Source organism: Thalassophryne amazonica, chromosome 5 (genome assembly GCF_902500255.1).
Source record: "Thalassophryne amazonica chromosome 5, fThaAma1.1, whole genome shotgun sequence".
NCBI lineage: Eukaryota > Metazoa > Chordata > Actinopteri > Batrachoidiformes > Batrachoididae > Thalassophryne > Thalassophryne amazonica.
This window is the reverse complement of record NC_047107.1, coordinates 65,246,738-65,259,783: the sequence shown is the minus strand read 5'-3', so window position 1 is coordinate 65,259,783 and position 13,046 is coordinate 65,246,738. Positions and strand designations below refer to the sequence as shown.

Below are 13,046 nucleotides of genomic sequence, written 5' to 3'. Positions count from 1 at the left end.
ATCTCATACAAAATGGGAGCAAAACCAAAAGTGTTGCGTTTATATTTTTGTTGAGTGTATCTTCCATTTGTGTCTGTGACCATTTTAGAAAGTGAGAAATGTATGAGCACAGTGGCCTCCTTCATCCATAAATGGAAGAAGTTCGGATCCACCAGGACTCTTCCTACAACTGGCCGCCCGTCTAAACTGAGCGATCAGGTGATCAGGCTTTAGTCAGGTAGGTGACCAAGAATTCCTCTGTGGAGAGAGGAGAACATTCCAGAAGGAGTACCATCTCTGCAAAAATCCACCAATTAGACCTGTATGGTAGAGTGGCCAGACAGAAGCCACTCCTTAGTAAAAGACACATGGCAGCCTGACTGGAGTTTACCAAAAGGCACCCGAAGGACCCAGACCATGAGAAACAAAATTCTCTGCTCTGATGAGACAAAGATTAAATTCTTTGGCATGAATGCCAGGCATAATGTTTGGAGGAAACCAGGCACCATCCCTACAGTGAAGCATGGTGGTAGCAGCATCATGCTGTTGGGATGTTTTTCAGTGGCAGGAACTGGGGGACTAGTTAGGATTGAGGGAAAGATGAACGCAGCAATGTACAGAAACATCCTGGATGAAAACTTGCTCCAGAGCGCTCTTGACCTCAGACTGGGGCAATGATTCATCTTTCAGCAGGACAATGAGCCTAAGCACACAGCCAAGATATCAAAGGAGTTGCTTCAGGACAACTCTGTGAATGTCCTTGAGTGGCCCAGCCAGAGCCCAGACCTGAATCCGATTGAATATCTCTGGAGAAATCTGAAAATGGCTGTGCACTGACGCTCCCCATCCAACCTGATGGAGCTTGAGAGGTGCTACAAAGAGGAATGGGCAAAGCTGCCCAAAGATAGGTGTGCCAAGCATGTGGCATCATATTCAATAAGACTTGAGGCTGTAATTGTTGCCAAAGGTGCATCAACAAAGTATTTTTAGTTTTTTTATTATTATTATTTTTCATAAATTTGCAAAAAAAAAAAAAAAAAACTTTTTTCATGTTGTCATTATAGAGTGTTGTGAGTAGAATTTGGAGGGGAAAAATGAATTAACTCCATGTTGAAATAAGGCTGTAACATAACAAAATGTGGAAAAAGTAAAGCGCTGTGAAAACGTCCGGATGCATAGTATGTGTGTGCACAGTGTGTGTAATGCCCCCCCAATGCTTTTAATTTTTCATATTTTTGCTCTGAACAACATGCTCCACAAAAAAGATCATGAAACATATCCTCAAAAACATTATTTTTAAGTGTATTGTTCTGCCTTAATAGTTAAATAATGTTTTTAGCGATCAGAAGTTTCAAACCCTTTAATCCTGATCGTTTACCCACATCAGAACTCCACAATAAATGAACATCATATCTTAGAAAGAGATTTCTACCCATGATACAGACAAATTATTTAATATGTAATGTGGCAGTGACCCCTCTTATAATTACTGAAGTATATCACCAGCAATAGAAGCCAATAATCATTAAAAAAAACATCAAATGAGGCTTTTTAAAATTGAATCTTATGATTGCACATCAGTGGTGCATGACGCACTTTGTTCGATGACTACCTCCTGCCCCTGCCAAACTAACTATCTGAAAGAGCCGAGACAAACGCTGCTGCAAGTCTTCGACCCCTAGCCAAGCCACAATTGATTTTCCTCTAAATGGTACGAGAGAGATGTATTTTTTAAAAAAAGAAGTGAATGGGTTAGAGGCGAGTAAAGGAAAAAGGAAGTCATAAGTTCTGGAAAATGGAGAGTGAAAGAGATAAAGTTTGTCAACAGGTTGAAGCCGATGATGACATCATAGCGTGGTTATAATGCCTTTGCCTGAAGATCTATAAAGGGCAGGGAGACGGATCACTGAAGATGAAAGATGGCAGAAGTAAGACTAGTCAAAGAATGAAGAACAGGACAGGAAGGAACGAATGGACATAAGGAAAGACAAAAGGTCATGCCCTGTGGAGTGTGAATGTAAAAGGATGTCTGTATGGATGAAAAGACTCCAGCAAACACATACAAAATGATCTTGGATAAATACAAGGTTAGGGCCAAAAAAAGCAGTTCAGTTTCAAGACAGAAAATTATAAATTAATTGTTTAAGGTTATGAGACAAGGCAGAGTTACACACAGAGGTGGTGTAGTGTATTAAAATGTACTTTTAGAATTTACTTATTATTTTGGAACTTAATTATTACCTCGGGGCACCATCTGCCTTCACAGCAGGAAATCATATTACAAATCAGTTTCAATCGGTAGGTCAAAGTTACAGAACCGAGGAGTTAAACGTCTGTCTTTTAACCGAACACACTTCACATAATGTTTTACAACTTATTACACTAATTGCAGATAATAAAATGCATGTTACTAAAGGTATTGTAATATTAATAATGCTTCCTAATTAATACCTAAGCTGACATAGAGAGTGAAAATAATAATAAAATAAAAATGAATAAAACAGAATAATGATACAACCAATAAAAACGATTAAATAAAAGAAAATTAAAAAATTTTAAACCAAAGTTGGGAGTATAAAAAATAAGATAAAAACATAAAAAAAAAAAAAAAAAAGAATCAGACATTATCGCTACAATCAAGAAAAAGCCATTTCATGCACATTATCGCTGACATAAAACCTAGCAATATACTTGGTGACAATCACTTATCTGTCCTGGGTCGTGTGATGTAAGCCGGTCTGGAGAGGTCCATTCATGAATAGGAATTATCTCCCACCAGGTGCCTGGTTCAGGGACCTGGTGACCAGCAGCATCCTGTGTTGGGTTAGCCTCACGGCTTCCAGAATGATGACAAGAGCTGGAACAGAACAGTCTGCTCCCAAGTGATATGACCTTGAAGTCTGGTTCTTATCGTTGCAGATGTCAAGTCCAAAGAAAGTGCCCCGGGAGGAATACTTCTCTTGAGGTTTTCTGTCAAAAATAATGTTTCTTGCAACTTGCCAAAATGAAGGTAAAATGAATTAAAAAAATTGAAAAATCATAAACGGATTAATACTTGACAAAAAGGAAGTTGCAAATTTTAATTAAAATAAAACTTTGGTATTGAACAAAGGAAAATGACAACTTTATCAATCAATCAATCAATTTTTTTTATATAGCGCCAAATCACAACAAACAGTTGCCCCAAGGCGCTTTATATTGTAAGGCAAGGCCATACAATAATTATGTAAAACCCCAACGGTCAAAACGACCCCCTGTGAGCAAGCACTTGGCTACAGTGGGAAGAAAAACTCCCTTTTAACAGGAAGAAACCTCCAGCAGAACCAGGCTCAGGGAGGGGCAGTCTTCTGCTGAGACTGGTTGGGGCTGAGGGAGAGAACCAGGAAAAAGACATGCTGTGGAGGGGAGCAGAGATCGATCACTAATGATTAAATGCAGAGTGGTGCATACAGAGCAAAAAGAGAAAGAAACAGTGCATCATGGGAACCCCCCAGCAGTCTACGTCTATAGCAGCATAACTAAGGGATGGTTCAGGGTCACCTGATCCAGCCCTAACTATAAGCTTTAGCAAAAAGGAAAGTTTTAAGCTTAATCTTAAAAGTAGAGAGGGTGTCTGTCTCCCTGATCTGAATTGGGAGCTGGTTCCACAGGAGAGGAGCCTGAAAGCTGAAGGCTCTGCCTCCCATTCTACTCTTACAAACCCTAGGAACTACAAGTAAGCCTGCAGTCTGGGAGCGAAGTGCTCTATTGGGGTGATATGGTACTACGAGGTCCCTAAGATAAGATGGGACCTGATTATTCAAAACCTTATAAGTAAGAAGAAGAATTTTAAATTCTATTCTAGAATTAACAGGAAGCCAATGAAGAGAGGCCAATATGGGTGAGATATGCTCTCTCCTTCTAGTCCCCGTTAGTACTCTAGCTGCAGCATTTTGAATTAACTGAAGGCTTTTTAAGGAACTTTTAGGACAACCTGATAATAATGAATTACAATAGTCCAGCCTAGAGGAAATAAATGCATGAATTAGTTTTTCAGCATCACTCTGAGACAAGACCTTTCTAATTTTAGAGATATTGCGTAAATGCAAAAAAGCAGTCCTACATATTTATTTAATATGCGCTTTGAATGACATATCCTGATCAAAAATGACTCCAAGATTTCTCACAGTATTACTAGAGCTCAGGGTAATGCCATCCAGAGTAAGGATCTGGTTAGACACCATGTTTCTAAGATTTGTGGGGCCAAATACAACAACTTCAGTTTTATCTGAGTTTAAAAGCAGGAAATTAGAGGTCATCCATGTCTTTATGTCTGTAAGACAATCCTGCAGTTTAGCTAATTGGTGTGTGTCCTCTGGCTTCATGGATAGATAAAGCTGGGTATCATCTGCGTAACAATGAAAATTTAAGCAATACCGTCTAATAATACTGCCTAAGGGAAGCATGTATAAAGTGAATAAAATTGGTCCTAGCACAGAACCTTGTGGAACTCCATAATTAACTTTAGTCTGTGAAGAAGATTCCCCATTTACATGAACAAATTGTAATCTATTAGACAAATATGATTCAAACCACCGCAGCGCAGTGCCTTTAATACCTATGGCATGCTCTAATCTCTGTAATAAAATTTTATGGTCAACAGTATCAAAAGCAGCACTGAGGTCTAACAGAACAAGCACAGAGATGAGTCCACTGTCCGAGGCCATAAGAAGATCATTTGTAACCTTCACTAATGCTGTTTCTGTACTATGATGAATTCTAAAACCTGACTGAAACTCTTCAAATAGACCATTCCTCTGCATATGATCAGTTAGCTGTTTTACAACTACCCTTTCAAGAATTTTTGAGAGAAAAGGAAGGTTGGAGATTGGCCTATAATTAGCTAAGATAGCTGGGTCAAGTGATGGTTTTTTAAGTAATGGTTTAATTACTGCCACCTTAAAAGCCTGTGGTACATAGCCAACTAACAAAGATAGATTGATCATATTTAAAATCGAAGCATTAAATAATGGTAGGGCTTCCTTGACCAGCCTGGTAGGAATGGGGTCTAATAGACATGTTGATGGTTTGGATGAAGTAACTAATGAAAATAACTCAGACAGAACAATCTGAGAGAAAGAGTCTAACCAAATACCGGCATCACTGAAAGCAGCCAAAGATAACGATACGTCTTTGGGATGGTTATGAGTAATTTTTTCTCTAATAGTTAAAATTTTGTTAGCAAAGAAAGTCATGAAGTCATTACTAGTTAAAGTTAATGGAATACTCAGCTCAATAGAGCTCTGACTCTTTGTCAGCCTGGCTACAGTGCTGAAAAGAAACCTGGGGTTGTTCTTATTTTCTTCAATTAGTGATGAGTAGAAAGATGTCCTAGCTTTACAGAGGGCTTTTTTATAGAGCAACAGACTCTTTTTCCAGGCTAAGTGAAGATCTTCTAAATTAGTGAGACGCCATTTCCTCTCCAACTTACGGGTTATCTGCTTTAAGCTACGAGTTTGTGAGTTATACCACGGAGTCAGGCACTTCTGATTTAAAGCTCTCTTTTTCAGAGGAGCTACAGCATCCAAAGATGTCTTCAATGAGGATGTAAAACTACTGACGAGATACTCTATCTCACTTACAGAGTTTAGGTAGCTACTCTGCACTGTGTTGGTATATGGCAGGGGTAGGCAACCTGTTCCAGAAAGAGCCATGAGGGTGCAGGTTTTCTTTGCAGCCACTGACTCCACCAGGTGATTTCACTGATTAACTGATTCCATCTGCTCAAAGTGATATTAATCAGTAAAATCACCTGGTGGAGTCAGCGGCTGCAAAGAAAACCTGCACCCTCATGGCTCTTTCTGGAACAGGTTGCCTACCCCTGGTATATGGCATTAGAGAACATAAAGAAGGAATCATATCCTTAAACCTAGTTACAGCGCTTTCTGAAAGACTTCTAGTGTAATGAAACTTATTCCCCACTGCTGGGTAGTCCGTCAGAGTAAATGTAAATGTTATTAAGAAATGATCAGACAGAAGGGAGTTTTCAGGGAATACTGTTAAGTTTTCAATTTACATACCATAAGTCAGAACAAGATCTAAGATATGATTAAAGTGGTGGGTGGACTCATTTACATTTTGAGCAAAGCCAATTGAGTCTAATAATAGATTAAATGCAGTGTTGAGGCTGTCATTCTCAGCATCTGTGTGGATGTTAAAATCGCCCACTATAATTATCTTATCTGAGCTAAGCACTAAGTCAGACAAAAGGTCTGAAAATTCACAGAGAAACTCACAGTAACGACCAGGAGGACGATAGATAATAACAAATAAAACTGTTTTTTGGGACTTCCAATTTGGATGGACAAGACTAAGAGTCAAGCTTTCAAATGAATTAAAGCTCTGTCTGGGTTTTTGATTAATTAATAAGCTGGAATGGAAGATTGCTGCTAATCCTCCGCCTCGGCCCGTGCTATGAGCATTCTGACAGTTAGTGTGACTCGGGGGTGTTGAGTCATTTAAACTAACATATTCATCCTGCTGTAACCAGGTTTCTGTAAGGCAGAATAAATCAATATGTTGATCAATTATTATATCATTTACCAACAGGGACTTAGAAGAGAGAGACCTAATGTTTAATAGACCACATTTAACTGTTTTAGTCTGTGGTGCAGTTGAAGGTGCTATGTTATTTTTTCTTTTTGAATTTTTATGCTTAAATAGATTTTTGCTGGTTATTGGTGGTCTGGGAGCAGGCACCGTCTCTACGGGGATGGGGTAATGAGGGGATGGCAGGGGGAGAGAAGCTGCAGAGAGGTGTGTAAGACTACAACTCTGCTTCCTGCTCCCAACCCTGGATAGTCACGGTTTGAAGGATTTAAGAAAATTAGCCAGATTTCTAGAAATGAGAGCTGCTCCATCCAAAGTGGGATGGATGCCGTCTCTCCTAACAAGACCAGGTTTTCCCCAGAAGCTTTGCCAATTATCTATGAAGCCCACCTCATTTTTTGGACACCACTCAGACAGCCAGCAATTCAAGGAGAACATGTGGCTAAACATGTCACTCCCGGTCCGATTGGGGAGGGGCCCAGAGAAAACTACAGAGTCCGACATTGTTTTTGCAAAGTTACACACCGATTCAATGTTAATTTTAGTGACCTCCGATTGGCGTAACCGGGTGTCATTACTGCGGAACAGGAAGTGATACAATACCGCAGTGAGAGCCAACCACCAGTAGAGGCCAACCTACTATAAACCTACATTTGCACCTTGCACTTTATAATGAGGATTTTAATTTGTAGGCTGCACTTGGAAGTCATCAGCAGTGGTCCCGTAACTTGACACCAATGTTGCCACAGTTTCTTTGAAAAGTTACTTTATTAGTTACTTTTTTAGTTGCTTTATGCAGATACTTTATTAGCAGCTGACAACAGCTTGCAACTAATAAGTAATGTAACTAATAAGGTAACTAGTAATCTAACTTGGTTACTCTTAAGATTGAGAAATCAGCAAAGGAACTAATAGTTACTTTGCTGAGTATCAATCTTAATAATAAATGAAACTGAAAAATGAAACTGAATAAAGTAACGAATAAAGTAACCTAATCAAAGTAACTGTGGCAACACTGCTTGACACATAAGTTGGATACGCTTTAGAAGAAAACTCAAGAAAGTTAGCAAACAAAAGGAAAGTCAACGTGCTGATTGTTGAAAAAGTTAGAGCAGTACATAAAGGCCCGGTCCCACTGAGTGTTTAGGAAGATTTGCGCATGAATTGCACACAAACTTGGTTTATATTCACTAAACATCCGCAATATCCGTGAAACATGCTTGTATAAGTTGCCCGACATCCACACACGTCCGCAATTAGCCACAGAGGCACGTTTTTCCGTTGCCAGGATTTTTGAGCTGCACAAAATTTTGGTTGCGGATGACATCCACCTTACATATGCAATACATACTCACTAAATACTCAATCTGTGCGCTGTATATCCGCCGTTATCCGCTGATATCCGCAACTGACGGGGTACTGCGGCGTGGCAGCGGACTGGGACAGTGTGTAAAATGGATATATAGCGTACCTATCACATCCACATCATGAACTAAAATAAGTTGGAGCAAATGCATACAGAGTGGCCACGGATAAAGCGTTTGTATTACATCTGCTTTGCATCTGATTTGCGGACAATTTGCGAATGCATAACAAACACTTCACGTAAACCCAAAGTACTATATAAATGTGGCGGAAATCGACATACTTGCCAGTCATTACCAGTCCAGCTGTGGAGACGTACAGATGTAGTTATGGATCCCAAAGATGTAGTGTGATAGTTGCTGCCATCCAACAACATACCAATCAACTTGTCCAAGTCCAGCAATTGCTCCAGAGGCTGTGGTGTTGGTGTGAATAGTATGCTTCTTTTATGACTGCAATGCAGATGCCGTGCATGCGCAATACAACCGCTGTTTCCGCAACACATGCGCAATGTATTCTCAATACATCTGTAATACTTCTGTGATAATCGCAATGTGTCCAATCTGTTTTCTCAATACATGCGTTATACATCCGTGATTGTTCATCATATATTCGCTATACATTATTAATATATCCGTAAGTCATACTGAGAAATTTGTCATTCTTGGCCAATTTTGTTGCGCACGACAACGAATGCCCGAAATTTGTATACTCAGTTCATGCGCAATTAATCCTCTCCCCAGTGGGACCGGGCCTTAAACAAACGGCGATAAGAAAGACAGCAGTGCCATAGAAATGCAAAGAGACCCCAGAAGCAAGGTGAAGAAAGTGAGGACAAGAGAAAGGACAAGAATGTGAACATCCTTTGTGTTGGGACTTTTAAAGTGTAGGTAACATGATATGTAATGTTGTTTTTTCTTGAGTATTTAAGACTAAGATTAAATAACAGTTTGAAATTTATCCTTTCCTGGTGCACAGTTACTGAAGAGATAAATATTTGGATTTTGAACTGTGCGCCACTAAAATCCAGGAACTTCCTGGCGAGTCCCAACATTCGAGAAGAAGGAGGAAGTAATATCAGCGCCGGAACCATTATCTTAATAGTCCCATTAATTTATGAATTCATTTATGGAGTTTTACAGGCTACTGACAGGCCCATTTTCACCGAGTGGTTTGGGTCGGTGATGCATGTTTTTTATACATGTCAGAACGGTTAATTCTCGCCAGCAGAATCCTTTTGATTGGCAGGTAGAATACTTATATTGACAAGCGTGCAGGCACAGTGCCTGTCTGTGGCTTCTTCACTCCACACTGAGGCAAAACTGAGTATTTACACATTATTTTATTTTACTGTTTTATGGATCAAGGGATAATTTTGTCGTGTGCAGACTGAGACATTATGAGCAGATGAGGCGCTGCAAGTCTTTTAACTTGGAATGCAAAGCGGCCCGCGGTGGAACAAGAGGATCCATTCACAGCAGAGACTCGTTCCATCACCACAAACGCAATTAACGGATTATACCTGTAGTTGACTGTGCCGGTCTCGGATCGGTACAGCAGAGACTCAACCCATCGTGGACTTTTCTTCAGCCAGGACAACGAATTAAATTATTTTCAGATGTTTTCATCAGACTGAAGATGATCTCACTGAAACGGACAGGTAAGACTATATTATTTACTCCTTGTGTGAATGGTTTTAATATTCAATAATAACGTGTTACGCTACTAACGTACAGTACACTAACTATATTCAAGAAGGAAACAATATTTATTTTTAAAAATAGCAGATATTTTCAGTCCCTTGTTATGGAAGCGTATTGCATTCACTTGATAAATTTATTTTTTGGATTGTTTTTTTGCAATAATTATTTCTGTTTTTCTGAGTAATAAATTTTTTGTCTGTTTTTTGGAATAATTATTTCTGTTTTTCTGAGTTTTTCTGTTTTTCAGAGTAACTTATTTTTATGGTTTGTTTTTTTCATGATTTTCTGAATATTTTTTTATTCTGTTTTTCGAACCAGTTTTTTTTTCTGAGTTTAGAGCATTTGAAGATGCATTCATTCACTGAAAGCTCAATTTGGTAACAAACATGACATTGTTCAGTTTAATCAAGTTTTACTTTGATCTGGGTGTAAGAGACTGGGAGACTGTCCTATCTTTAAGTCATATAGATGGTATTATCATTAGTTTGTCGACTCTACGCAGGCACCTGATAACAGAACAACAACAACAAAAAATAACTGAAAAACAGGAAAATAATTGCTCAGAAAAAATGGAAAAAAATAGTAAAAAAAAAAACAAAAAAAAAAACCTGAAAAAAATAGTAAAAGAAAAACAAACCTAAAAATAAATTACTCAGAAAAACAGAATTAATTACTCCGAAAAACAAGCAACAAACAATTTATCAAGTGAATGCGATATGCTTCCGTACCTCGTGACATTTTTCAGATTTGAAATGTATGTACCTGTTTCTCAGAAAAAAAAATCATAAATAAAAATGCACACTTCCTCATCACTTTTTTTCTGATGTCACAGATAGTAAATCAATTTTTTTGTAATCAGTTGATTACGACCACAGAACTGGCAAAAAAACAAACAAACAAAAAAAACAAAAAAACAGTTTATCATCTCCACCTGCATGCCGAAATCGCCTGCATTATTTATTTATTTATTTTATAATCACCATTCTGTGTTCTGAGCTTTGCTAATATCATAACTGTTGTCAGACTGAAGGTTTTCCTCCAAGGTTTAGTCTCCTTCATTGTGGTCTAAATAAGGCTCAAAGTCATAAAAGCAGAGTACACCACACAAAACATCAGACAATGGCGGAGACATAAAAACATAAAACATAACATAGGATCACAGAGCAGCCTAAAAGCTAAGCAAACACTTGAGTAAAAAAGAAAGTCTTAAGTTGGCTTTTAAAAGTATCGACAGAGTCCAGTGAGCGCAGAGAGAGCGGGAGACCATTCCAAAGCCTGGGAGCAACAGCCTGGAAGGATCGCTCTCCTCTGGTTGCAAAATGGGTGCGAGGAACCATCAACAGATTTTGGTCCACAGACCTCAAAGCCCTGGCAGGGGCATAAGCTCTAAAAGTTAAAACCAAAATTTTAAAATTGATCCTGAAGGACACTGGCAGCCAATGAAGTTCCTTTAAAATTGGGGAAATATGAGTCCTTCTGTTAGCTTGTGTCAGAATTCTTGCTGCAGAGTTCTGTACCAACTGCAGTCGACGCAACTCCTTCTTGTTTAGACATGAAAACAAACTGTTACAATAGTCTAAACGTGTTGACACAAAAGCATGAATAATAAGCTCTAAATAATTTCGAGACACCATTTTCCTGAGCTTAGAGATATTTCTTAATTGAAAGAAGCAATTCCTCGTCAGCTGTCTACAATGCTGTACCAACGACATGTCTTTGTCAAAAATGACACCCAGGTTTCGAAGACATGATTTAGCAGACTGGCCCAGGTCTCCCAAGTACTGCTGAATACCTGGAATATGGGCATCAGGGGCAATAACCAATGTCTCTGTTTTGTCTGCGTTAAGCTGAAGAAAGTTATTCGTTAGCCATTGTTTAATTTCCGCCAAACAATGGAGGAGGGAATCAAGCCTCTTAATCTCAGATGGCTTAAAGGAGCAGTAAAGCTGGATGTCATCCGCAAATAACTGGTAAGAGACATCAGTAAATCTTTGAATGATCCTACCTAAAGGGATCAAGTACAATAAAAACAAAATGGGGCCCAATACCGAACCCTGAGGGACTCCACATAACAGGTCCGCAGACTCTGACCTTATCTGGTTAGCAAAAACGCTAAAGCTGCGCCCAGACAGATATGAAAAAAAACACTGAAGAACTGACCCCGACAGTCCGACATGATCCCTCAGTCTATTTAGCAGGACCTGGTGGTCAACAGTATCAAAGGCAGAGGACAAATCCAAAAGAACCAACACGGTGGATTTCCCAGCATCAGCAGACATCATAATGTCACTGGACACTTTCAAAAGAGCCTTTTCCGTAGAGTGTTGTCTACGAAAACCGGACTGAAACCTGTCATGAATGTTATTCTGATCCAGGAAGAGTGTCAGTTGATCTGAAACCACCCTCTCGAGGATCTTAGACAGGAATGGGAGCTTAGAAATAGGTCTAAAACTACTTAGCTCCATTTGATTTAAACCTGTTTTTTTCAGTAGAGGCAACACTATGGCATGCTTAAAAACACTGGGAAACACACCGGTGGACAAAGAAAGATTTACCATTCTAGTAATGCACAGACCAATTACCTCAAATACTTTAATAAAGAGCCTGTAGGGAAGGATGTCCAATGAGCAAGAGGAAGGTTTCATCTTGCTCACCAATGCCGAAATATCAGCAAGTGTCACAGCCCTAAATGAAGACCAAATGCTGGGAGCAGGCTCAATAACAATAGAAGTACCACACAGGGAGGGTGGAATTTTATCCTTAATCAACTTGATTTTGTCAATGAAAAAACTCAAAAAAGCATTGCTGTCAGCCTCAGAAAACACAGGAGTAACTGAAGCAGCAGGACATACAAGAGAGTTGATTGTATCAAACAACACTCTGGGATTCTTCTTATTCACAGACACCAGCTGACGTATGTAGACAGAACGGGCACTCTCAGCCATTTTGTTATATGATAGAACCAGCTCCCTGAGATGAAGCCTGTGAACCTCAAGTTTAGAGGATTTCCACAGGCGTTCAGTCCTTCAACACAGTCTCTTAAGACTTAAGAGCTCTTCATTAATCCAAGGGCACTCATTTTTCTGTAAAGACACATTCTATTTGACAGGAGCCAACTGATCAAGAATAGTATCACAGTGTTGGTTAAAACACTGGATAAAATTGTCCATATCAAGGAAATCAGTAAACAAACAAGGATTAAACATAGAAGAAAATCTTTCTGCAGTTTCAGCAGTGATGATACGCCTCTGAGACTTAACTTCTAAGGGCTTCTGATCAGAGCTGGAATGCAGGTCAAACGAAACGAGACTATGGTCGCTCAAGTGGACATCTTTTATAGACATATTTAAAATGTCTAGGCCAAGTGTAAAAACTAAATCTAAAATGTGACCCTTTTGGTGAGTGGGCTCA

At 39.1% G+C, this 13,046-nt stretch overlaps 1 protein-coding gene across 4 annotated transcripts in view; it reads right to left on the bottom strand.

Moving 5' to 3' along the window:
• Positions 1–13,046, bottom strand: part of frmd3 (FERM domain containing 3) — a 246,935-nt gene that overhangs the window by 24,250 nt on the left and 209,639 nt on the right. The gene's annotated exons all lie outside the window — the stretch shown is intronic.